Source organism: Phyllostomus discolor, chromosome 2, assembly GCF_004126475.2.
Source record: "Phyllostomus discolor isolate MPI-MPIP mPhyDis1 chromosome 2, mPhyDis1.pri.v3, whole genome shotgun sequence".
In the NCBI taxonomy this organism is placed as follows: domain Eukaryota; kingdom Metazoa; phylum Chordata; class Mammalia; order Chiroptera; family Phyllostomidae; genus Phyllostomus; species Phyllostomus discolor.
The window spans coordinates 107,384,901-107,410,678 of record NC_040904.2 but is presented as its reverse complement, the minus strand read 5'-3'; the positions used below and the strand labels follow the sequence as shown (position 1 = coordinate 107,410,678).

The 25,778-nt window shown below is 45.0% G+C and overlaps 1 protein-coding gene across 13 annotated transcripts in view; it reads left to right on the top strand.

The window, feature by feature from the left end:
- Positions 1 to 25,778, top strand: part of IQSEC1 (IQ motif and Sec7 domain ArfGEF 1) — a 447,285-nt gene that overhangs the window by 303,153 nt on the left and 118,354 nt on the right. Inside the window, exon 1 of one of the 13 annotated variants that reach the window (XM_028504785.2) lies at positions 23,555 to 23,773. The exons of 11 other annotated variants lie outside the window; for them this stretch is intronic. The gene's annotated coding sequence lies outside the window, so the exon portion shown is untranslated. Of the gene's footprint in view, positions 1 to 23,554; positions 23,774 to 25,778 lie in introns of those variants that run through there. One more of the 13 variants, XM_028504786.2, reaches the window with a different exon arrangement.

Here is a 25,778-nt window from a genome sequence, read left to right as displayed (position 1 = left end):
TGTCTGCCCCTTCTGTCAGTCTGGATGAATATTTCTTCTTTAACTCCTTAGTTGCTGGAGTTCTATGCAGTTTGATCTCCTGGGAGTTCTGGTTGTTTTTTGTTTTTAAATTGGTTGTTATCCTTCTTTTCGTTGTATGAGGAAGCAAAATGTTTCTACCTATGCCTCCATCTTGGCTGGAATTCTCCAGATGTTCATTTCTTAAATGATACAGTGAGACAATGATTTTTGGAGAGGAAAAAAAACTAGTCAACTTAACCTCAGGGATATAATTAAAGAGTGGTGGGAGGCCAGAGGTAGATGTCATTGATAATTCAGAGTGGTGGAGAGAAGTTTATAGGGGAGGACTCCAGGGAAGGCAACATCTGACCTGGGTCTGGATATGATTAGGAACTGACCAAGTGGACAGAGTGGAAGAGACTTTGGGTAGAACCTATAGTTTGAGTTCCCGTGGTGTGTTTAGGGAACAGCTATCAGATTAGGGTGGCATGAAGCCAGCCAGAGTTGAGGCCAAAAAGGAAGGCAGGTGGAGCCCAGAGCCAAGTGCTGGACTCTGTGTGTGGATACAGAGGAGCTATCAGGGGATTTGAGCAGGGAGGCTGTATTAACCAGTACTTTTTTGGTTGCAAGTGATTTAAAAAAAAAAAAAGTAAGAAAACCCAGACTGGTCTAAGCCAACAGCTGGATTTATTGCCTTCAGATTTTGAAATAGACAGGGCTTCTAGTACAGTTTGATTCAAGGGCTTAAACTGTCTCTCCAGACACTGGTTTCTTTTTCTCTTCTTTCATGTCTAATGACTTCACTCCCTGGGGCAGCTCCAGCTGCTGCAGGTTTACAATAGTCTTATAGTTGATGATGCCAGCAGGAATGGTTCCAACAGGACTTTCAAGACATACTGCCAATGGGTTAACTTTGGTCATGGGCCCATCTCTTGATTAATAACTTTGGTGAAAGGGCAGAATATTCTGCAGTTAGGGGGAGTCAGATCACAAAAACTACATAGACTAAGAGTGGAGGAGGGGGTTCAAAAAAGAAAATCTGGTGCCTCACTCAAGTGAGAATGGAAGCTGGGCAGGCAGATATATCCAGTATCCACCACTGTGATCTGACAAGACCTGCCAGGTTCAGTGGTAGGTGACTTGACATGTGTCATCCCATCCTGTTAGCCCCATCAGGTAGGGTTCTTTATGATGCCAATTTTGCAGATAAGAAAACCAAAGCTAAGGAGGTGCAGTCACATTAGCAAATGGCCTCAAACTCCAGATCTGCTTGCCCCAGAGCCCAAGCTCTTAGCCAACTGCCCCACTGCCTTTCAGTAATCAGATCTGAGTTTGCCTCCAGAGCTTGAATGGCAGACTGACTGGTAGGGTGGAGACTAGAGGAAGAGGGCAGTGGGGCAGGAGGCTGGCACCAGGCCTGTAGAGAGGAGGAGGGCCCTAAGAGATATAGCTGTCGTACACCATAGCCCCTTATTCTCTACACATTGTCAGGTTAGCTTTTGTTGTCATTTTCTTATATAGATAAATGTATTTGTTATCTGATCAGCAGTATATATACATACACACACCCAGCAAAATGTATATGTACATACATATCCATGCATACACAAATATATATCTACAATAATTATTGTGCCTACTGGTTTTTGCTTGAGATGACCTTAGGAGGATATGAAGTGTGAGGCTCCTGGGCCTGTAGGTTGGACTTATGCTTAGGCTATGGGGACAGGGGTATTTGCTAGGGAATTTCTGAAAGAAGTATTCAAAGGAAGGTGACCACCCACCTGGTTCAGAGCCAGAGTAGGGAGCAGACTGGGTGGGAAAACAGCTACTCCTCACTTCCTTTTCAGCCCTATAACTTCCGAGGCAGGAATCTCTGATGATATCACACCATGGCACAGTACATCCTGCCCTCAAAGGGGAAACTGAGGCAGTGAGAGCATAGCATACCTTCTTTGCTGTTACCACATGGGAAAGTCTGGGGGCCTGGGTACCAGTCCTAGGCAGGATGCTGTCTTGTTGGCAAATTACAGGGGTAATCTGGGCCTCAGTTTTACATCTGCAAAACGGATGTATAATTCCCTCACAGAGTGGGCAAATGAACAAACCTTGGAAAGTACCTGACCCAGTGCCTGGTGCCTCTCAGGTGTCAGTAAATGTTAGCTGTTACAGTTCCTCCCTTTGTGTGGTCAACTCTCAGAAAGCTGTCCCCAAAATCCAGCTCTCTTGTGTACAAGCTGTGTGGCCTTGAGCAGGTCACTTTACTTTTCTGGGCCTCAGTTAGCTTATCTGGGAAGTGGATTACTAGTCATCACCTCTGGGGTGAGTCCATGGGATGGGATTTTCTGGCACGTCATGTTTCCACTAGACAGTTGGACAAACCCTTCCCTCCATGGGGCTCCCCTTCCTGCCCTGGGGGTACATCAAGTTATTCTAGTAAACCCTCCAGCTAATACCCACCGAGTGCCTACCATGTGCCAGGTACTGCTCAAAGCAGTAAGGAAGTCATACCAAGATCCTCCCTCATCAGACCTGATAGTAGGAGCTAGAGGAGACAGACAGGAAATAAGCAAACAATAGAACAAGATGTTTTCAGACATGCAGTGAGGAAGATCGAGACCGTGGATAGGATGAGGAATGACTTGGCAGAGGCCAGTTCAGCTGAAGGCCAGGAAAATAAGAGGTAGGTAGCAAAAATGAGGGATGGGCCTGGTTATAGAGGGAGGAGCACAGTAGACAACTGCCTAGGAATTCAGGGTCACAGGCAAAAGGGGCCAGAAGCTTTTAGCTCCCACTCTCAAGGGAGGACATCTGAGTAGATTGGGCCCTGCCCCTACCAGGCCCGAGAGGGTGAAGGTCCCTGTTGGGGGATGCTTTATCTCATTCATTAAACATTTGCTGGAGGCAAGGCCAGCTGAGATCCACATCCGAGTGGTGATGGGGGAAAGGAGGTGTCCAGCAGCCTGGTGGTCACAAGCCACCTATCCTGATTGGCCTTGGAGCCCCAGACTGAGGAGGGTGTTGAGTGGTGGTGGTGGAGGGACACAGCAGAGACAGCAAGCTGCATTCAGCCCCAAACTTCAGAACCACTAGGAAGCACATAAGTGACCACATAGGCATGAGCTGTGACTCCCCCCCCAGGCAGCCTCACTGGTGATGAATTTGTTGTACATCTGCAGTACAGACACAGTCCCAGCACTATCCCTACTCCATGTGCCCATGGTAGGCCACTGCCCCTCCCTGGGCTCTAGCTTCCGCTGTTAGAGCTGTTGTTTGTGGAGCATCTGTGTGCTGGGCACTGTCAGACCCTTCCCCCATGGTGGGCTTTTCAGTGATGTGCCATTCTCTGTGCATCCAGCCAAACTGTATGTCCATTTAATTATCACAGCAATCCTGTCAAGTAAGAACATCCTCTCTATCTTGCATATGAGGAAACTGAGACAAGCCAAGTGACTTTCCCCCATTTCTTGCCAGTTGGAAAGTGGCAGCATCAGAATGAGGACTGAGCCCTGGCTGATGTGGCTGAGTGGACTGAGTATGGGCCTGCAAACCAAAGGGTCGTGGGTTCGATTCTCAGCATAGGGCACATGCCTGGGTTGCAGGCCAAGTCCCCAGTAGGAGGCACGCAAGAGGCAACCACACATTGATGTTTGTCTCCCTCTTTTTTCTTCCCTTCCCCACTCTCTAAAAGTAAATAAATAAAATGTTAAAAAAAAAAAAAAGAATGGGGACTGAGCTCTCCTTTGGGATTTTTGGGTTGATCAGTGTAGCAAATAGAGTATGCTCCTAACTCTGGCATTCACCCTCCTCCCAGGTGGCAACTGGCCCCCAGCTGGTGCCCCTACTTCATCATTAGGACAATTGAAATGGCTGTTGGGCCAGTTATGGGGCAAAGACTCCACCTGGTGCATATGGACACTGGGTGTCTCCTGAAGGCAGAGTCTTTTGCTGATAGCTCTCCATCCCTCTTCTGGGGGTCTGTGTCCCCCATCCTCACTGCATGAAGATACATGAGGCCTACCATGCTGTGGTAGCTTCCGACTGGCATTCTCTCATGACCGCAGTTGGGGGGTGGGAAGAGTGTCTGCAGGGGAGTCTGCTGCCTGCAGGGTGGAGGACCTCTGGATGGCCAGGAGGACTAAGAAGCTGGATCTTGATGAGGGCAGGGCCTGGCAAGGGTGATTTTGGCAAGTGTCTGTGCTTCTGAGTCTGCTTCCTCACCTGCGAAAGGTGAGAAATATACTCACCAAGGGCAAGGATTCCGTATCCCATCATGTAAATGCGCCAGGAGAGGCTGGGTGCCGGGGCTGCAGATCCAGCAACACTCTGTGCTCTGGCTCATCTAGTCCTGCTCACTGTTAATCAGAACCTGCCTGACTCAGACCTAGGGCATCTCCCAAAAGCTGCTTCTCTCCTGCCCGATTTGGGTCTCTGTTCTCCTGGTAGCTGTGGAGACTGCTCTTGGACAACCCCCACCCTGGATCCAGGGAACACTTCTGAGACCTGCTTCTACTTCTTGGGGCCAAGCTGTGACACCCCCAGGCAGTTTCTTGAGTGATGAATGTGGTGTATTTGTTTCATTTATCTTTTGCTGTATAAGAAACCACTCAAAATGCAGAGGCTTACAGGAGCAGTGATTTCTTGTTGTTCATGATTATGCTTGTTGGAAAATCTGGGCAGATATGCTGGTCTCCAGGGCTCACTCATTTGCTGCACTTCTCTAGAGGGTCAGCTGACCTGGAAGGTCTGAGATGGCCCCACTCACATGGTACAGTGACCCCTCAATGGATAGGTCAGCTTCCATCCATGGCAGTCTGAAGGCAGCACAGCAAGGGCACCAAGGTGGGGCAACAAGGCCTCTTGAACACAGCCTCGGGACTGTCTCCACCATCACTTCTGTCATGTTCTATTGTGCAAACAAAGTCATGTGGCCAAGGGGAGGAGAAATGACCCCATCTATGGGTGGGAGGAGGATGGGACAAGTCCCACTGTGGAGGGGCCTAGGTACCAGGATGAGGGGAATCTGTGGCCATATTTTGCAACCGCAAAGTATGTAATCATTAGGATTTTACTGAGTTCCTATCTTACAAAGTTGGGGTGAGGGGAGTGGGTCTAAAATTGTGCACAAAGCCAAAAACTACTCTGGTGAAATTACCCTTTGTGTCCCTCTGTTGCCCGTCACACAGAGTCCCTGGCTTATATGCCCCACTGTGCAGGTGGCTCCATGCTCATGTAAGCGTATGAGTCTTTGAGTCCAGATGAGGGACACAAAGCAAGGCATTTCAGGCTCAGTGGTGAGAAGGGGACCCCAAATCCTAGCTGTGAATGGAGGGGGCTCTAAATCAGCTGCTCCCCTTCAGTGTCGCTGCCTTCTGTGTCCCACTAAACCTCTAGAGCATCACTTCCCAGGACAGAAGCCACCATCCACAGGAGCTATTTAAAATTCAACTAGTTAAAATTAAATGCCAATGTTAATTTAAAATTCAGTTCTCCATTTGCACTAACCATATTTTGAGTGGTTAGTGGCCTCAGAGCTAAGAAGTGGAGAGCCAGGAGTCAGCTGATCTGAGACCAGCTCAGCCCTCTCAGTGCAGCCACTCACCTTCAAGGTCACCCAGGCCCTGAGCAGGCTGCTTGGGACACAGGAGTGACTCAGCCTCATCTCAGTCACTGCCCTTGCTGTGGGCAGGTGGGCTGATAACACGTGGTGCCAGAGTATGAACAGGGCCAGTGGGGCTGGGTGCCCCTCCAAAGGGTCTGGCTCTGACTCACCCTGACCTCAGTGCAGACAGGACAGGGACATGTGCTGATATGGAGCCCTAGGGCCTCACTTTCTGGAGCCTCTGATTCCAACCCTGTCCTTCCCTACCACTAGTGAGGGGCTCCATATATACTCCCCAGTAATGGAAGGGTGCCTTGTCATCACTAAAAATTATGAGAAACTTCTTCAGCCCTATGCTGCAACACATACACCTGAGAGTGAGTATCCATGACCAAAATATGATAATAAGCCACTAAGAACCCATTTCAGGTGAACTTGAAATCTATAACTTTTATCCATTGCAGCAACATCTATTTTGATTTGAAAGATGTTAATGTGTGAAACATAGTAACTGTTTTGTCTAGCAGTAACTAACACTCGGTATACATATGGGATGCAAGATCCCCTAAAGTAATTCAGGGCTCCTGGCTTGGGAATCTCTAAAACCTCCAAGAGCAGGAATCTCTGAGCTTGAGGGGTAAGAGGTAGGGTGGGTTGGGATGTGGGGGTGGGAAAGGCCACCTATAGGATCTTCTTGTGCCAGCTCTTTGGATAGCTTCACACTGGTTTCTGAGATGAGAGAGAGTGAGGTGCCTGCCTCCATGCCTCCCTTCCCATGCACAGCACAAAACTCTCCTCCCTACCCCTCACTCCTGCTACTTAGGTTCTGAACTCTGGCTGATCTTAAGTGACCCAGCATATTTGCCTGTTCCCTCTAGGCCATAAGCCTCACAATCGAAAGCTGTGACCCTCTTTGTTGTGTGAGTACAGAAGTTGACTTTTTTTATAATTTAGGGAACAGAGATGATTCAGACACTGATCCTTACACTCCAGGCCACCATGTCTGGTGGAAGCTGGAGCCCAGGTGCAGCTGAGAGGTTTCTCTTCCCTCTCCTGTTGTGTTTCTGGTTCACAGTTGAGCCCTTGCACATAGTAGGCACTCAGTTAATATTTGCTAGATGAATGAATGAATGGATGGATGGATGGATGGATGGATGGGTACTATGGGGAACAAAGTTTTGTATCCCAACTCTGATCTCTGGCTTCTGGCTGTGTCTTCTTTTGGGGGTCCCACAGATATGTGATGAGATGGGGCACCACCTATGAGACCTACGTTCAAAACTAAGTCAGTGCTTTTTCTCCTTTTGTGGTTATAGCTTTTAATTTAAATTCAATTTTATTTATTTTTAGAGAGGGAGGAAGGGAGGAGAGAGGGAGAGAAATATTGATCAGTTGCCTCTCATATGCTCCCTGCTGGGGAGCTGGCCCACAACACAGGCATGTGTCCTGATTGGGAATTGAACCAGTGACCTTTTGGTTCACAGACCAGCCCTCAATCCACTAAGCCACACCAGCCAGGGCATTTTTTTATGTGTGCATTAATAACGAGTTGTTAGAGTTATTTTATAACATGGTAATTCCTATTTTCAATAAGACTTATAAAAATAATACAGAACCAACCTTCCATGTACCCTTCACCCAAATTCATCATCAGTAACATTTTACTGAATTTTGCTCTCTCATTTTCCTCTCCTAGAGCTATTTGAGAGGCAGTCACAAACATGCAACATGATGACTTTTACTCCTGAGTAATACTTCAGCATATACAAGAGGAAACCCCCCAAAACCAAAATTATCCTCTGGAGGGCAGGTCCCTTGTAGTGCAGGCTTCCCCCACGAGGTGAGTGTTCTAGGAACTCTTCTGAATCAGTGTACCAACTGCCCTATTTGTGAGAGCCTGCATTTAGCATGGTGAATTCATTTTGAAGACTGTTTCAATGAGTTTGCCCGTTTCATGATGAGTGATTTATGAGTTCATCTGCCCACACTATGCTGAGTGTTCAGCAGTTTTTGACCCAAAACGGCATGACCCCTGTGCCCCACCCTCCCTATTTACTGGATCTTGCCATGAGCGACTTTTTTGTTTGTTTGTTTCCCCCAGTGAAAAACACCCTCAAAGGGAAACGTTTTGTTGACACGAAAGAGGTGAAACAAAAAATGGCAGAATCACTAAAAGGCATCAAAATTGACAAGTTCAAAAACTGTTTTGAGCAATGGAAAAAACATCTTGACAGGTGTATTGCATCAAATAGAGAGTTCTTTGAAGGTGACTGAAGTTTAAACATGTAAGAATAAATACACAATTTTTTAAAATAAATTTTGGGATTTTTTTGTTCCCTGCCAACTGACCCCCACCCCCCACCTTGTATTTCTTAAGAGTAAAGACATTTTCTTATATAACCATGTTCTAAAGCCAAATTTGGGAAGTTTAACATTGGCATGATACTAGAATTTACATACAATTTATAGTCAAATTTTACCAGTTGTCCCAATAACATCCTTCATTTATATTTTCATCCCAGTATAGGATCTTGTGTTGAATTTAGTCATCATGCATTATCTTAAAGCTTTATTAAGGTATCATTTATCTACCATAAAATCCACTCATTTTAAGTGCATGGTTTCATGATTACTAGGATATCACTACAATTTTATTTATTTAGTTATTTTAAATTTTATTTTATTTTCAATTACAGCTTGCATTCAATACTATTTTGTATTAGTTTCAGGTGTACAGCACAATGGATAGACATTCATATAGATTACAAAGTGTTCCCTCTTATAATTCAAGTGCCCACCTGGTATTGTAGATAGTTATTACATTGTTGTTAACTATGTTCCCTAAGTTTTACCTAACACCCCCATGCCTATTTTGTAACTACCAATTAGTACTTAATCCTATCACCGTTTTTCACCCATGCTCAACACTACTCCTCTCTCAGTTTGTTCTCTGTATCCATGAGTCTGTTTCTATTTTGTTTGTTTATTTTGTTCTTTATATTCCACGTGTAAGTGAGATCATATAGTATTTGCCTTTCTCTGTCTTCTTTATTTCACTTAGCAAAATACCCTCTAGGTCCATCCAAACTGTTGCAAATAATAAGATTTCATTCTTTTCTATGGCCAAGTAATATTCCATTGTATATACACCATTGCTTTTCTTAAAATATTGATGATGCTATTACAGTTGTCCCCATTTCTTTTCTCCCCTTTAACCCCCTCCTCCCTGTACCACCCAACTCACCCTCCAGCATTCCGCCACACACACTTCATGTCCATGGGTTGTACATTTAAGCCTTTTGGCTTCTGTGTTTCCTATACTATTCTTAACCTCCCCCTGACTATTTTGTGCATACCTATTCAGCTTCTTATTCCCTGTACCTTTTCCTCACATTCTGCCCCTCTCCCTCCCCACTGGTAACCTTCCATGTGATATCCATTTCTGTGATTCTGTTCCTGTCCTAGTTGTTTACTTAGTTTTTGTTTTTGTTTTTTTAGGCTCAGTTGTTGACAGTTGTAGGTTTGTTGTCATTTTACTGTTCAAAGTTTTTTATCTTCTTCTTCTTAGATAAGTCCCTTTAACATTTCATATAGTAATGGCTTGGCAGTGGTGAACTCCTTTAACTTGACCTTATGTGGAAATCACATTATCTGCCCTTCCATTCTAAATGAAAGCTTTGCTGGATAGAGCAATCTTGGATGCAGGTCCTTGCCCTTCATGACTTTGAATACTTCTTTCTAGCCTCTTCTTGCCTTCAAGGTTTCTTTTGAGAAATCAGCTGATAGTCTGATGGGAACTCCTTTGTAGGTGACTGTCCTCTTATCTCTTGCTGCTTCTAGGATTTATAACTTAATGATGATGTGCCTTGGTGTGCTCCTCCTTGGGTCTAATTTTTTTGAGACTCTCTGGGCTTCTTGGACTTCCTGAAAATCTATTTCCATTGCCAGATTGGGGAAGTTTTCCTTCATTATTTGTTCAAATAAGTTTTCAATTTGTTGCTCTTCCTCTTCTCTTTCTGGCATTCCCATGATTCAGATGTTGGAATGTTTAAGTTGTCTCAGAGGTTCCTAAGCCTCTCTTCATTTTTTTTGAATTCTTGTTTCTTCATTCTGTCCCAGCTGGATGCTTATTTTTTCCTTTTCTTCCAAATCATTGATCTGAGCCCCAGTTCCCTTCCCTTCACCGTTGGTTCCATGTATATTTTCCTTTATTTCACTTTGTGTAGCCTTCATTTCTTCCTTCATTTTGTGACCAAGCTCAATCAGTTCTGTGAGCATCCTGATTATCAGTGTTTTGAACTCTGCATTAGACATGTTGGCTATCTCCTCATCACTTAGTTATTTTTCTGGAGTTTTGATCTGTTCTTTCATTTGGGCTATATTTCTTTGTCTTGACGCACCTGCTACATGTAAGGGGCAGAGCTTTAGGTATTCTCCAGGTTGGGGCAACCCTGTTTGCTGCATTGTAGTGCTGTCTGTGAGGGAGGAGTCAGAGAAGGAATAATGCTGCTTGCTTTGTTCTCATCCCACTTTCCATCAGTTCCCTCACTTCCCACAAGCAGTTTGTGCCCTTTAGGTGCTTATTTGCAGGTGGGTGGGTTTGTGTGTGTTTTAGGACTCTGTGGGTCTCTCCAACATACTCTCCTGTAAGGCTGAGAGTTTCTCCCACTGCCACAATCCCCACAAATCTTTTCCACAGCCTGTGGTTTTGAGTCTTTAGTTTCCCACACTGAAACCCAGGGTTTTGTGGCCTATCTTGCTCCCCCACTTGCCCCCCGGGCTTGTCTGCACACAAGTGTGGGATTGCCCATGAGGTCTGCCAGCCGCTGCCTTTCCAGGTCCTCTCCACCCTGCTGCCCATCTTTGCACCTCCTACCATGTGGTTGGATGTTTCTTCAACTCCTTGGTTATTGGACTTCTACGCAAATGCTTTTCTGGCAGTTGTGGTTGTTCCCTGCTTTTTAATTTGTTGTTTTTGTTCTTTTGGTTGTGCGAGAAAGTGAAGCATTTCTGCCTACACTTCCATCTTGGTCCTTCCTCCTATACCATTGCTTTTTAAAAAAGATTTTATTTATTTATTCTTAGAGAGGGGAAGGGAGGGAGGGAGAGAAACATCAACGTGTGGTTGCTTCTTGCGGGCCCCCTACTGGGGACTTGGCCTGCAACCTAGGCTTGTGCCCTATACTGAGAATTGAACTGGCAACCCTTTGGTTAGCAGGCTGGTGCTCAATCCACTGAGCCACACTAGCCAGGGCTATACCATTGCTTTTTATCTACTCATCTTATGGTGGACATTTGGATTGCCTCAATATCTTGGCTGTTGTAAATAATGCTGGGGGCTGGGGGGCTCCATGTGCAGACCCCCCTCCCTGCCCAGCCATTTTGGATGAGAATAAGTCTATTAAGACATGATCTGACCTCTGGCCAAGAGGGAGGCATAGGTGGACACACTGTGCCTACTCACACAACCCAAATTAAGGACAAGAAAAATTTAGAATCAAAAAAATAACCAGAACAGACAGAAAATTGAACTGTACGGAAGTCCTGACAACCATTCATCCAGACTAGTAAGAGGGGTGGAGTCAGCGGCTGGCAGAGAGGGGTCGTGGCAGGAAAAAGCAGTGGCTGGCAGGCCCGGGTGTGCAGGGCCCAGGTGGCCACTAGCAGACCCTGGTGGCAGACCCCAGGCACGGATACGGGGAGGCAACGAGCAGACCCAGTGAGGCGCGCAAGGCAGCTGGCTGTCTACAGTCACACATTCGTGCACAAATAAACCAGATGAAAACGGGCAGAGGGACAGACCACGCAACCCAGGGACCCGGTGCCAGGAAATAAAACCTAAAAGCACTGATTGAAAACACTTGTGGAGGTTGAGGTTCTGGGAGAGACTCCTAGCCTCACAGGAGAGTTTGTTGGAGAGACCCACAGGGCCCTAGAACATACACAAGCCCACCCATCTGGGAACCAGAACCAGAAGGGCCTAATTTGCTTATGGGAAATGGCAGAGGGGACTGAAATCTGACGGAGAGTGGAGCAAATGCCATTGTTCCCTCTCTGACACTGCCCCCACATGCAGCGTCACAACCCAGCAAGGGGTTGGGCATGGGCATGGGGTTGCCCTGCACGGGTGAACACCTAAGGCTCCACCCCTCATATATAACAGGCGCGAACAGACAAAAAAAAAAAAAAAAGTGGCTCAAATGGAAGAACAAATCAAAGCCTCACAGCCAATACTTCTAGGCAACCAAGAGATAGCCTGCCTATCAGATGCACAGTTCAAAGCACTGGTGATCGGGTGGCTCACAGGATTGGTTGATTTTGGTCACAAATTAGATGAAAAAATGAAGGCTATACTAAGTGAAATGAAGAAAAATGCACAGGGAACCAATAGTGATGGAAAGAAAACTGGGTCTCATACCAATGGAGTGGACCAGAAGGAAGAAAAAAACATACAATCAAAAAAGAATGAAGAAATAAGAATTCAGAAAAAATGAAGAGAGGCTTAGGAACCTCCAGGACATCTTGAAACATTCCAACATCTGAATTATAGGGGTACCAGAAGGAGAAGAGAAAGAGCAACAAACTGAAAACTTATTTGAACAAATAATAAAGAACTTCCTCAATCTGGCAAAGGAAATAGACTTCCAGGAAGTCCAGGAAGCCCAGAGGGTCCCAAAAAAATTGGACCCAAGGAGGAGCACATCAATGCACATCATCATTAAGTTATGCAAGATTAAAGATAAAGAGAGAATCTTAAAAGAAGCAAGAGAAAAGGAGACAGTTACCTACAAAGGAGTTCCCATCAGGCTGTCAGCTGGTTTCTCAAAATAGACCTCTCAAGCAAGAAGAGGCTGCAAAAGAAGTATTCCAAGTCATGAAAGGCAAGGACCTACATCCAAGATTGCTCTATCCAGCAAAGCTTTCATTTAGAATGAAAGGGCAGATAAAGCCCTTCTCAGATAAGATCAAGTTAAATGAGTCCATCATCACCAAGCCCTTATTATATGAAATGTTAAAGGGACTTATCTAAGAAAAAGAAAATAAAAAACATGAACAGTAAAAACACAGCAAACTCACAGTTATTAACAACCACACCCAAAACAAAAACAAACTAAACAAACAACTAGAACAGGAACAGAACCACAGAAATGGAGATCACATGGGGGGATAGCAACAGGGGAGTGGGAGGAGGAGAGAGGCGGGAAAAGGTGCAGAGAATAAGTAGCATAGATGGTAGGTAGAAAATAGTCAGGGGAAGGGCAAGAATAGTATGGGAAATGTAGAAGCCAAAGAACTTATGACACATGGACATGAACTAAAGGGGGGGGGATGTGGGTGGGAGGGGTTATGCAGGGGGGAGGCAAGTCAAGTGGGGGAAATGGGACAGCTGTAATAGCATAATCAATAAAATATATTAAAAAAAAGACATGATCTGCTTGGGGAGGTAAGGTGGCCAATCTCTCAAAGGAGAAGGGCCTTGAGCCTATTTCTCAATGGGCTTTTATTGGGTTTAATTTGCATAATGACACAGGGCATATACATAAACCTTATCAATCATTGTCAGGCAGTAATGATCAAGCAATAGATAAAATTGAAAGAATTATGAGGTCTTATTCTGAGTCAGGGTCAGATAGCCAAAGGGCCATAAAACTTTGGGTAACACCTGGCTGGCATAGCTGAGTGGATTGAGCATGAGCTGTGAACCAAAGTGTCACAGGTTCGATTCCCAGTCAGGGTGCATGTCTGGGTTGCAGGCCATGACCCCCAGCAACCACACATTGATATTTCTCTCTCTCTCTCTTTCTCCCTCCCTTCCCTGTCTAAAAATAAATAAATAAAATCTTTTTTTAAAACTTTGGGAAACAAACTCATTTTATGCTTGGGCCCTTATCATTTAAATTGAGGGTATTCTTAGCAAAGCAAGTTTCACAGGATTTTATGCATTCTTTATTTTGCCTGATTGCCCAGGAAACTGCCCATTCCAGCACAAGGGCACACCCACCTCTGGCATTGTTTTAAGCTTAAGCCAGGTGGGGGCTACAGATAGCCAAGAGATTAGGAGAGTTTTTACAGATAGAATGAGGACTCAGGCTATGACAGAGCCGAGGGGTGAGGGTCCATCACCCCTTTTAAAATCCATCCCTGATGGCCCCTTCATGACCATGCCTGTCTTAAGTTGTCCCTCCCTTGAGGAATCTTACTTGTCATTGGCTAACCAGTCATCTGCCCGGAGCCAAGCATGGTGAAGTAAAGGGGGCAGAGGCTGTGCCCCTGCCAGGAAAATAAGCTTTGTCTCCTTAGTGGCTTACAGCCCCAAGGTCTTTTTACTCAGCCTTAGCCATTGGGGCTTACAGCTTCTGAAACCAAGCAGGGCAGTTCCTAACAACACTGCATTGAATGTGGGGTGCATATATTTTTGAATTAGTGTTTTAGATTTTTCTGATATATTCCCAGAAGTGGAACTGCTATGTCATAAGGCAGTTCTATTTTGAATTTTTTGAGGAAACTGCACACTATTATCCATAGTGGCTGCCCCGGTCTGCATTCCCACCAACAGTGCAGAGGATTCCCTTCCTTCCACATCCTCACCAGCACTTACTGTTTGTTGATTTATTGGTAATAGTTATTCCGACAGGTATAAGGTAGTATCTTATTTTGGTTTTAAGTTGAATTTTTCTGATGATTTGTGATAATTGGCATCTCTTCATATGTCTATTGGCTATCTGTGTCTTCCTTGGAGAAGTGTCTATTCAGGTCCTCTGCTCATTTTTTTTTTATATTGGTTGTTTGGCTTTTTGGAGTTGAGTTGTCTGAGTTCCTTTATGAATTTTGGATATTAAACCCATATTGAATGTATCATTGGGGAATATCTTATTTCATTTAGTAGGTTATCTTTTCTTTTGTTGATGGTTTGCTTTGCTGTGCAAAAAACTAGTTTGATGTAGCCCATTTGTTTATTTTTTCCATTGTTTCCACTGCCCAAGGAAATATGTCAGAAAAAATATTGCTAAGAGTAATTTTTAAATATATTTTATTGATTATACTATTAAAGTTTTCCCAATTTTCCCTGTTTATTCCCCCTCCACCCTTCACCCCCCAACCATCCAGCATTCCCTGCCTTAGTTCATGCCCATGGGTTGTACATATAAGTTCTTTAAATTCTGTTTCCTATACCATCCTTAACTTCTCCCTATTCTACCAATTGCCTACCAATTATGCTTCTTCTTCCCTGTACCTTTCCCCCACCATTCCTCCCCTCCCCCTCCCCACTGAAAACCTTCCATGTGATGTCCATGTTTCTGATTCTGTCCCTATTCTAGTTGTTTGCTTAATTTTTGTTTTTTTTTTCTCTTTTTTTAGGTTCAGTTGTTGATAGTTGTGAGTTTGTTGTCATTCTATTGTTCATACTTTTGATCTTTTTTTTAGGTAAGTCCCTTTAACATTTCAAGGGCTTGGTGATGATGAATTCCTTTAACTTGACCTTATCTGGGAAGCACTTTATCTGCCCTTCCATTCTAAATGAGAGCTTTGCTGGGTCGATTAATCTTAGATGTAGGTCCTTGCCTTTCATGACTTCAAATACTTCTTTCCAGCCCCTTCTTGCCTGCAAGGTTTCTTTTGAGAAATCAGCTGATAGTCTAATGGGAACTCTTTTGTAGGTAACTGTCTCCTTTTCTCTTGTTGTTTTTAGGATTCTCTCTTTATCTTTAATCTTGCATAACCTAATGATGATGTGCCTTGGTGGGTTCTTCTTTAGGTCCAACTTTTAGGGGACTCTCTGGGCTTCCTGGATTTCCTGGTTTCCTTTACCAGATTGGAGAAATTTTCCTTCATTATTTGTTCAAATAAGTTTTCAATTTCTTGGTTTTCCTTTTCTCCTTCTGGCATATTTGTCCTGTAATACGGATATTTGAATGTTTCAGGTTGTCTCAGAGATTTGTAAGACTCTCTTCACTTTTTCAAATTCTTATTTCTTTATTTTGTTCCAGTTTGATGTTTATTTTTTCCTTTTGTTACAAATCGTTGCTTTGAGTCCTGGTTTTCTTCCCTTCACTGTTGGTTCCCTGAATATTTTGCTTTATTTCTCTTTGGGTGACCTTCATTTGTTCTTTCATTTTTCAACCAAGCTCTATCAGTTCTGTGAGCATTTTGATTATTAGGATTTTGAACTCTCTATCAGATAGGTTGGCCATTTCCTCATCACTTAGCTCTCTTTCTGGAGTGTTGCTCTGTTCTTTCATTTAGGCCACATTTCTTTGTCTCAGTGCACCTGTTAAGTTGTAAGGGGGCAGGACCTTAGGTATTCACCAGGGTGGGTCAACCTTCTTTGCTGTTTTGGTGGGCAGTGTCTGTGGGGGAGGAGTCAGAGAGGGAACAATGCAGCTCGCTTGCTTGGCTCTGGCCCCACTTTCCAACAAACTGTCATGTGAGGCTGGGAGTTTCTCCCACCATGGCAACCCCCGTCGTAGTCCACAGTCAGCTGAGTTCAGTTTCTTGTTCAGTAAACCCCTCTCACATGGTCCACCACCTCACTGCTGGTCCTTTCAGCCAGCCCCACCCATGCTGTCTGCTGTCTTGCAGTGGGTTCTCTCCATGCGCCCATCTTACCAGTCTGGTTGGTCTAGTTGACTGTTTCTTTAATTCCTTGGTTGTCGGAGTTCCATGCAGGTTTATATTCTGGCACTTCTGATTGTTTATTGTTTTTAGATTTGTTGTTATCCTCCTTTGGGTTGTACAAGGAAGCAAAGCGTTTCTACCTAAGCCTCCATCTTGGCCAGAGCTTCACTAAGGGTAATGTTAAAGAGTTTACTCTCTAGGTTTTCTTCTAGGACTTTTATGGTTTCAGGTCTTCCATTTATGTCTTTAATTCATTTTGAGTTTATTCTTGTATTTGGTGTTAGAAGGTGATATAGTTTCTTTTTTTTTTGCATGTATCTGTCCAACTTTTCCAACACCATTTATTAAATTTTTATCTCATTGTATGTTCTTGCTTCCTTTGTCATAGATTAATCAAGTATATAGGCATGGGTTTATCTCTGGACTCTAATTGGTTCCATGATCTATGCATCCGTTTTTATGCCACCACTGTGCTGATTTGATTACCATAGACTTGAAGTATTGTTTGATATCAGGTAGTGTGATACCTCCCACTTTGTCCTTACTTTTCAAGGTTTCAGTCACTATTCTGGGTCTTTTGTGTTTCCAAACAAATTTTTGGATTATTTGTTCTAGTTCTGTGGAATACATCATTGGTATTTTATAGAAATTGCATTGAACCTATAGATTGCTTTGAGTACTGTGGACATTTTAATGATGTTAAGTCTTCTTATTCATGAGCATGGTATATGAGCTATGTCCAGAAGAAGTCCAGCCACTGTTAATATAACAAGAACCATTTTCATGACATTGATGTGACCTGGAAGCCAATGAGAGGGGACTGGAATGCGTACACGTAAACAATGATGACTTTACTAGTCAGTGAAGGTGTTGAGTGAGCATGTATACTTGTGTGGCCATTGGATTCAAAATGAATGAGTGAGTAGAGCAATGAATATATGAAATATTGTGTTAAGCTTGAATATTCCTTCTTGGAAACTATTCAGATGATTCAGAAGGCTGCAGCTATCGACAGCTTCATCATAACAATGCCCCTGCTCATGCATCATGTCTCATGCAGAGTTTTTTGACAAAACGTCAAATCACCCAGGTAATTCAGCCCCACTACAGCCCAGATTTGGTGCCCTGCAACTTCTGGCTTCTCCCCAGACTAAAATCACCTTCAAAAGGGAAGAGATTTCAGACCACAGATGAGATTCAGGAAAATATGATGTGGCAGCTGAAGGTGATTGGGAGAATTGTGTGAGGTTCCAAGGTGCCTGCTCTGCAAGGAACTGAGGCATCATTGTCCTATGTACAATGTTTCTTGTATCTTTTGTCTTCTTGAATAAATGTCTCTGTTTTTCATATTACATGGCTGGATACCTTCTGGAATGACCTTGTATACTTCCATTTATTTGCATCTTTTTCCATTTTTTTCTTCAGTGTCTTGTCATTTTCTCAGTATAAATCTTTTGCCTCCTTGGTTAAGTTCATTCCTAGGTATTTTATTTTCTTATTAAATTATAAATGGGATTGTTTTCTTAGTTTTTCTCTCTGATAGTTTATGATTGGTGTATAAAAATGCAGCCAATTTCTGAATACTTACTTTGCATCTTGCTACTTTATTGAATTCACATATCAGTTCTAGTTTTTTGGTGAAATCTTTAGGGTTCTCTATATACACTATCATGTCATTTGCAAATAATGACAGTTTTATCCCTTCCTTTTCAATTTATATACCTCTTATTTCTTCTTGTCTGATTGTTGTGGCAATGACTTCCAATACTATGCTGAATAAAAGTAGTGAAAGTGGACATCCTTGTCATGTTTCTGATCTTAAGAAAAGTGCTTTTAGTTTTTTCCCATTGAGTATGATGTGGGTTTATGATGTTGAGGTATGTTCCCTTTGTTCCCACTTTGCTGAGAGGTTTTGTTTTTTGTCATACATCATAAATGTATGCTGCATTTTGTCTAGTGCTTTCTCTGCCATCTGGTAATATGCTCATATGATTTTTATTATTTATTTTATTTATGTGGTGTACCACATTAATTTGCAAATCAACATTACATTCCAGAAATAAATCCCACTTGCTTATGGTATATGATCTTTTTAATAGATTGCTGAATTCAGTTTGCTAATATTTTGTTGAAGATTTTTGCATCCAGGTTTATCAGGAATACTGGCCTATAATTTTCTTTCTTTGGAGTACCTTTATCTGGTTTTGGAATCAGGATAATGCTGGCCTTATAAAATAAGCTTGGTAGTCTTCCCTCCTCTTGAATTTTTTGAAATAGTTGATGCTTTGACAGAACAGGGCAACCTACATTGCTGCATTGTGGCATTGTATGTGGAGGAGAGGTCAGAGAGAGAACAATGCCACTTGCTTGGCTCTTGCCCTCACTTCCCCTACAAGCAAATTGGACCCTTCTGGTGCTGATTCCCAGGTGGGTGGGTTGGTGTACATTCTAGGACCCTCTCGGTCTCTCCAGCACTCTCCTGTGAGGCTGGGAGTTTTTCTCCCACCACTACAACCCCCACAGATTTTTACAGCCAGAGGTTTTGGGGCTTTCTTTTCCTGCACTGGAACCCTAGGTTGCACGGTCTGTCTTGCACACAAATGTGGGGCCTCCAGGTCTGCCAGCCATAGCCGTGCTGCATGTCCTCTCTGTCCCAGCTGCCCATCTCTGCCCCTCCTACCAGCCTGCATGAATGTTTTGTCTTTAACTCCTTGGTTGTCAGGCTTTCATACAGTTCAATTTTCTGGCAGTTTTGGTTATTTTTTATTGTTGTCCTGCCTTTGGTTGTGCAAGGAGGCACAGTGTGTCTACTTATGCCTCTATCTTGGCCAGAAGTCAGGAAAATGCCTCAAATGTCATTTATTTCTTTTTCTTGTCTGATTGCTGTGGTAAAGGGGAGCCACAGAAGGTTCTGAGTGATGACTTATGTGGTATAGGGGATGGGAAGGTGAACCAGAATAGCCATGGGGATGGAGAGCTCCCTGTGGTGGGGAAAAGGAGCAGGATTGAAGCCAAGGTTGATCTCAGGGTGGGGTGAATAGTTCTGTTTCCCAACATGAAGCTTTGGCCTCCACTGACATCTCAGCCCCACATAGTTGCCCAGTGTTGTGTCATCTGTCCCAGAAGAAATATGAACCAAGTTTCCAGGTGGGACACCTAGAGTGGAGAAGGAAAAAGGAACAGCATATTGGCAAGTCAGGAATGATCTTCGAAGTTATGCAAGTCAGCATTCCCAAGGCCACTGACCCTTGGCCTCTGTTTTCATATCTAGTCCCCTTTTCATATCTAGTTGGCTCTCCCAGAGAGAAGATTCTTAGGCTGGCATGGAGTCAGGGTTGAAAGGAGCCTTGACATTCATTGTACCCCATGCTTCCTGTCCACTAAACGGAGAGGATCTCAAGGCTCAGAACAGAGGTGACTCTCCCCTAGGTCACAAAAGGAATTACCCCCAGTTCATGTCAGAGCGGGCCTTAGAAACCAGACCTCCCAACTCCATATCCAGTCTCAGAAATTATTATTTTTTAAAAGATAATTTGAAAATAAGAACAGTAGTATGTACATACAGAAGTATGTGCAAGAAAATATTTAAATGGAATATTTCATTTGAAAAGCCAATCTCCTTCCTACCCTGTTCCTCAATTTTCCATTCCCTTCCACAGGGCACCACTGTACCAGTAGTTTCTTAAGCATCTTTGTCAGAGACAATATATGCATGTATCAGCATGTATTCTTTACCCACTTTTTTTACATAAAAAATAACATGCCACACACTTTTTCTTTCTGCCAATCAAATATCTTGAAGACTTTTCCCTACCAGTCCATGAGCAGAAGGCACATTTTTAAAATAGATGATCATAATAACACCTGGGGAACCAGTCCCTCATTTGTGCACTTTAAGTAATAAGAATATTTCAACAGTATTTATTCACTTTAAAAATAGTTACTTAATTTTTTAGTGCATATAAAGAAGACTTAATTGACCCATGAACCTGTACCTATACACTAGATAATACCTGGTGACTTTTTTAAAAAATGAAATAATCTTCAGAAAAGTATAAAATGAAAAATGAAAACTCATCACATATGCACTCCACCCCCCAACTGTCCTTTCAAAAGGTAGCCACCAATAACTGTTTTGATATGTGTATATACTCTAGGGGGAAAATGAGGAAATTCCATATATGTGAAACTCTTTATAATGTATGCAAAAGGGATAGTAATATACAAAATCTTCTGTCCCTTCTATTTTCACTACAAATGCATTTCAGAGGCCTTTCTGTCCTGGGACAAAGTCCCAGCATATGGATATGTCTCCTTCCCTATTGCACACCAGAGGTGTTTCTCTTTGTTTGCTTCACTTGTACTTGGAATGCTGTGTTGCCTGTCCTTGGATTTGCATGTGTATCAGCAGGCTTCACAGTGTTGCCAAATTACTTTTAAGAAAAGGGTAATCTTGAGCCTCACCTGACAGTGTTTTAAATGCACTCACTTCTTTTCATCCTCAACAGCATAAATATTCTCAAATTTGTTCATTTTTGCCAACTTGGAAGAGTTTTTAAAATGGCAAGCATGTTGTGCTTTGATTTGTATGTCTTTCTTTCTTTTAAGATTTTATTTGTTTTTAGAGAGGGGGAAGGGAGAGAGAGAGGCAGAGAAACATCCATGTGTGGTTGCCTCTCGCGCGCCCCCTACTGGACACCTGGCCCTCAATCCAGGCTTGTGCTCTGACTGGGAATTGGATCAGCCACCCTTTGGTTCACAGGTAGCCACTCAGTCCACTGAGCCACACCAGCCAGGGCTGATTTGTATGTCTTTAAATATAAGTGAGATTGAATATCTCTCCGTGAACTGCTTGTTCATATACTTTGCTTTCATTTTTTCATTGGTCATCTTTTTCCTAGTGATTTGAAAGAGCTCATTATGTATCAGAGAAATAAATTAACTTTCAGCTTATCTTCCTCAATTAGCTTCTGTTATGTGCTGCAGATATTTTTAAGTTTCCCATTTGTCTTTTTAATTTTTTTGTGTTGTTTTTATTCAATTTAGAAGTTTTAACTTTTATATAGTTAAATTAATCAGTATTTCCCTTCATAGCTTCTGGGAATAAAAATATTTACACAGTGCATTTTATACAAACTTTTTACACATCACACTTGATCCTCACAGCAATCTTTGAAGGGAGGCAAGGCAGAGCTTTAACCATCAGTTCTGTTTCACAAATGAATGCAATGAGGCTGAGAAAGACAGTGGGACTTGCTCAGGCTGAACAGATTCTAAAAACCTTGCTCTCGCTTCCCTCGCCTACCTTTTACCAGCCAAGTAACTCACTCCTGGCACTGATAACAAAATGTCGTGGCTTCTCTAGTAAGTAGTTTTGATTATTCAAACTTTAAGCATCTTTTCTTCCTCTAAGTGCTCTTTTTAAAAATATTTTTGAAATTATAAAATTAATAGTTCTCAAAAACAAAAGCTCCAACAATACACAAGAATGAAACATGGGGTTTGACATGAGGTCTCTGCTTTGCCCCATAAGCCCATCCATCCAGTGACTATGGTCAAGTCTGCTATGAATGCCAAATAGATTCCATGGGCTCACTCTTGCCAGGAGGTGAGGAAGGCCTGCCAGGAGCTGGACATTCCATTTTCATCTTCCAGAGCACTCCAGGAACACCTTAGATGCTTGAAAAATGCTTCAAGACAGGAGACTGAGGTGGTCACTCTGCTTAGACTATGAAGCCTCACAGGCCTGTGTTCAAGGGCCAGCTGTGTGAGTGTGAGCAGGTGACTTTCCCTTTATGTGCTATAGTGACCCTGCCTGCAAAATTGGGATAGTAGTTGCTACCTCAAATAAATGAAATAAACCTCATAAAGTTCCTTACTGGATCCACTGATCCATTTGGCCCTGATGTCCAGGGTCATGAGGCATCAGAGCTGAAAAATCAATTTCCCTCTCTCTCAAAAGCACAGAGAGAGAAGTGCCTTGCCCAAGGTCACACAGCTCATCCGCACCAGGGCTCACCGAGACTCCAGTCTCTTGACTCATTACATCACTTGCCCAGTTTCCTCTCAGTGGGACCAGCCATGCTCTTCTGACCTTCCGTTTCTCACCTCTGGCCACCAGGGGGCGCTTCTTAAATACATCCCAAGCTACTGAAGCTCTCGGTCGGCAGCTCCGTGCTGTGTACGAAAGGAAGCCCTTTCTTTTCTGTCCGGTGTTCAGGGCTCTCTCCTACAAACCCGGCAATGCGCATTCCCAGCCTTGCTTTTTACTTAGGTGCACCCATCCTGGAGCACCCTTCCTTTCCTACCCCTTCTAGGCCCAGCCTCTCCTATCTCCTATCTCCGCTACTTCTTCCCCAGGGTTTGGGTCTCTAAGAAGGTGCTACCCCATTCTCTAGGACAGTTGCCAGGTCACTGAGTCCCTTCCCCAGCATTCAGTTGGTGCTGAGTCAATGTTCGCTGCAGGATGAGAGGTGCTGCCCGCAGTCCCGGATCCTCCTCCCAAAAATGTAAGGAGCGCGGGTCCTGAGTAGGAACTCAGAGGGACATAGTGCTAAGGGTGGATGCACGCAGCCCCCACATACTGTTGACTCTGGGCCAATGGCTGCCCACCTCTTAGCCTCAATCTTCTGATCTGTGACCAGGGGAGGCTTGGGGCGAGGGGGTTGGACATTACCAGCCCGGTTTGCAGTTTTCTGTAGGAGGGGTCAGGGCACTTGGCCTGAGGCTGCGTTTACTAGGTGTTTACTTAGGGGTATTGGGGAGTCTGAGGGAAATGCTGGGGCCACATTACCACCTCCAACACACATGGATTGTACGTACCCACCTCCTGGGGCCCTTTCATGCAGCTGCCCCACCGACCCCCAACGCTGTCAACTTGCACGGACTCTTGTGACGTCCGCAGCTGGGGCGGAACCTACCTTCCCATTCCACCCCTCCTTTCCGTACTGTCCCCCCCACCCCTGTCCTTCGAAGGGGATAAACTGAGGCAGGGCTAGGGAGGCCACAGCCAAGGTTACAACACACCGGTAGTGGAGCCCGCAGGAAAGCCGGGAGCAGTCTGGAGCTCCCCAGCGTTACTGCGCCCCTTCCCCCACGCCCCGCTGCTGCCCAAGGCGCTGGGGCCGCGCCCGCTGCTGGGACTGCGCGGCTTCGGCTGCTGCTGACGGTCCCCGCAGAGGTAGGAGGTGGACGGGGATGAACGCAAGCAAGCCGGGGTGGCGGGTGGGGGCTGCGGGCGGGGGCTAACTGGGGCTGTGGTGGGAGATCTCCTTCGTTGAGAGCCTGGGCTATTGCTCCGCGCAGGAGGCCGCCGCTGCAGGACGCGGGAGAAGCTATCGGCCACTCGGGAGGGGGTGGGGGATAGCTGGCAGTTGAGCTGAGCCCCGGAGGAGGTACCGAGGCCGCAGTCGCGGGGACGAAGTCGTTTGCTGGGTTGTAGAAATGGGGGTAAGAGGACGTCGGGCTCTCGGGTACGGGGGCTCGGGCTACGCTGGCCTGGGGGCGGCAACTGCCGGTCTTTCTGAGCTGGGGCTCTGCAGATGTCGCTCTGCGGTGAGTATGCGGGCAATTTAGCCTCCGTGGTTATATGAAACGCTGAAAGCGCAGTCTTGAGGAAGGGGGGATCAGGGTTCTCACCTCCGCATCTGTGCTTCCCCGGGGAGGGGAATCCGGAATCCATCCCGGAGGGTTGCCGGGAGAAGCCTCTCTTCTCCTGGGCACTCCCACCCTGCTCCCGCCTTCCTGCGGAGAAATCCTGCAGCCCTTGTCCGAGGTTTGGATCCTGCAGGCAGGACGATGAGGCATCTCAGGAAATCGCTGGGAGTCTGACAGAGGATTCAGGGAGGGGAATCAGGAGCTTCGTCTGCTCTGGAGGGGCAGGATCCTATTACGACCTACCCCTGACTCCCTGTGTGACCTTGGGCAGTCCCTCCTGCTATCGCGTGGGCCAGAGGCTGGTTCCTAGTCTTGAGGGGGCACTCTGGGTCATACCCCTAGGAGGCTGGGAATTGGTTTAGGAAATGGTGCTGGGGCTGAAACAACCATGGCAATCTCCTGACCCTGTCCCAAAAGGTTCTCAAATGTCAGGACTATCATACCTGCCAGCCTGAGTTGGGATCCTCCTGGACCAGGGGCTTAGAGTATGGGAAAACCCCATCCTGCCCACAACTGGCTATTCTTTGGCTGTGATGGGGCAGGAATAGTTTGGCAGAGATGAGTTAAGGCTGTCTTCTCCCCACCCAGTCACAGGGAAAGCCTCCTTCTCATTCTTTTGCCAGGCAATTGCCACTTTAAATCGCCATGCTTTCAACTGTTATCACAGCTGATCTGCCCCTGAAGCAAACAGAACAGACAGAACAGTGTCCCCTCTCCCAGGTTTGTCCACAGGAGCAGATTCACAGGGAAAGCAGCCCGCTCTGCCTGGTCAACTTGTGCATTTTGCTCTGGGCATGCTCTGTAATTGGCGGGGTGGGCACTTGTTCTGCACCAGAAACAGGAGTCTGGTTATGCACTTTGAATAGCCACTACCCCTTCACTCTGTGGTCAGTCCCCACCAGACAGTGCACCTGTTGGCCTATGCAACCACCTCAGAGCAACTCTGAACTGAGGTGACACAGGAATGGCACCATGATCACCCTCCCCTGCCCCCAACATTATGTTTGGCTTTTCACTTATGCTGGCAAGGTGGCCAATCCTTTGCACCCATGTGTGGCAGCCAGAGCCCAACAGCTGGGTTCGAAAGGAGAGAAGAGGAACAACCCAGATGCCCCAGGAAGCAGGAAAAGATGAGCTAAGAGATACTTAGGTGCCAAAATGCCAAGCCCAGCCATTGAACATTAGCACTGGAGGGAGGATCCTGGGGCCAATCCCTTGTTAGAGATGGAGAAACTGAGGTAGGGACAAGTCTAAGGTCACACAACATCATACTGTTTTCAGTTCTCCAGCAATCCAGCCATCCTTGGGCAGTTACCCACTGGGGAATACTCAGAGGACTGCGTTTTCCTCACAGAGGTCCATGCAGTGGATGGGCAAGGAAGAGAACTGGCATCTTACTCTGCAGGTGATGCTAGCTCCTGCACAGTTTGCAAACCCTAAGTAATTCTGGGTCTTAATGACCAGAATTGCCACTCTCTCTCTCAAGGCTGCTTAGAGGGGGTCATGGTTGCTTGCCCTTCCAGCCACTGTTCTGACTAACCCCATTCTTGCTGGCCCCACAACAGCCCTCATGGTTTTAGTCATGTCTCTTCCCCATTATGCACAGGGGAGTGCCAAGGTGAAGCCAGAACTAGGACCTATTGTATCCAAAGCTCTCCTCCACATTAGTGCCCTAATTACTGGGGCAAGGTGTAAGCTAAGTATCTAAGCATCCCTGGCCAAGAAGAGCACAGCCATCCTTTGTTCTTGTGGCAAGATCTCTGTCACTGGGGTAAGCAAGTTGGAGGTGAATACTCACTGGTCAGGAGGCTATGAATCTGGAAGATTGACCAGATATCTCATCATTTCCCAATGATCCTTCATAATTAGGGGGTAGGGAATGGGGTTCTCATTCCTATCCAGA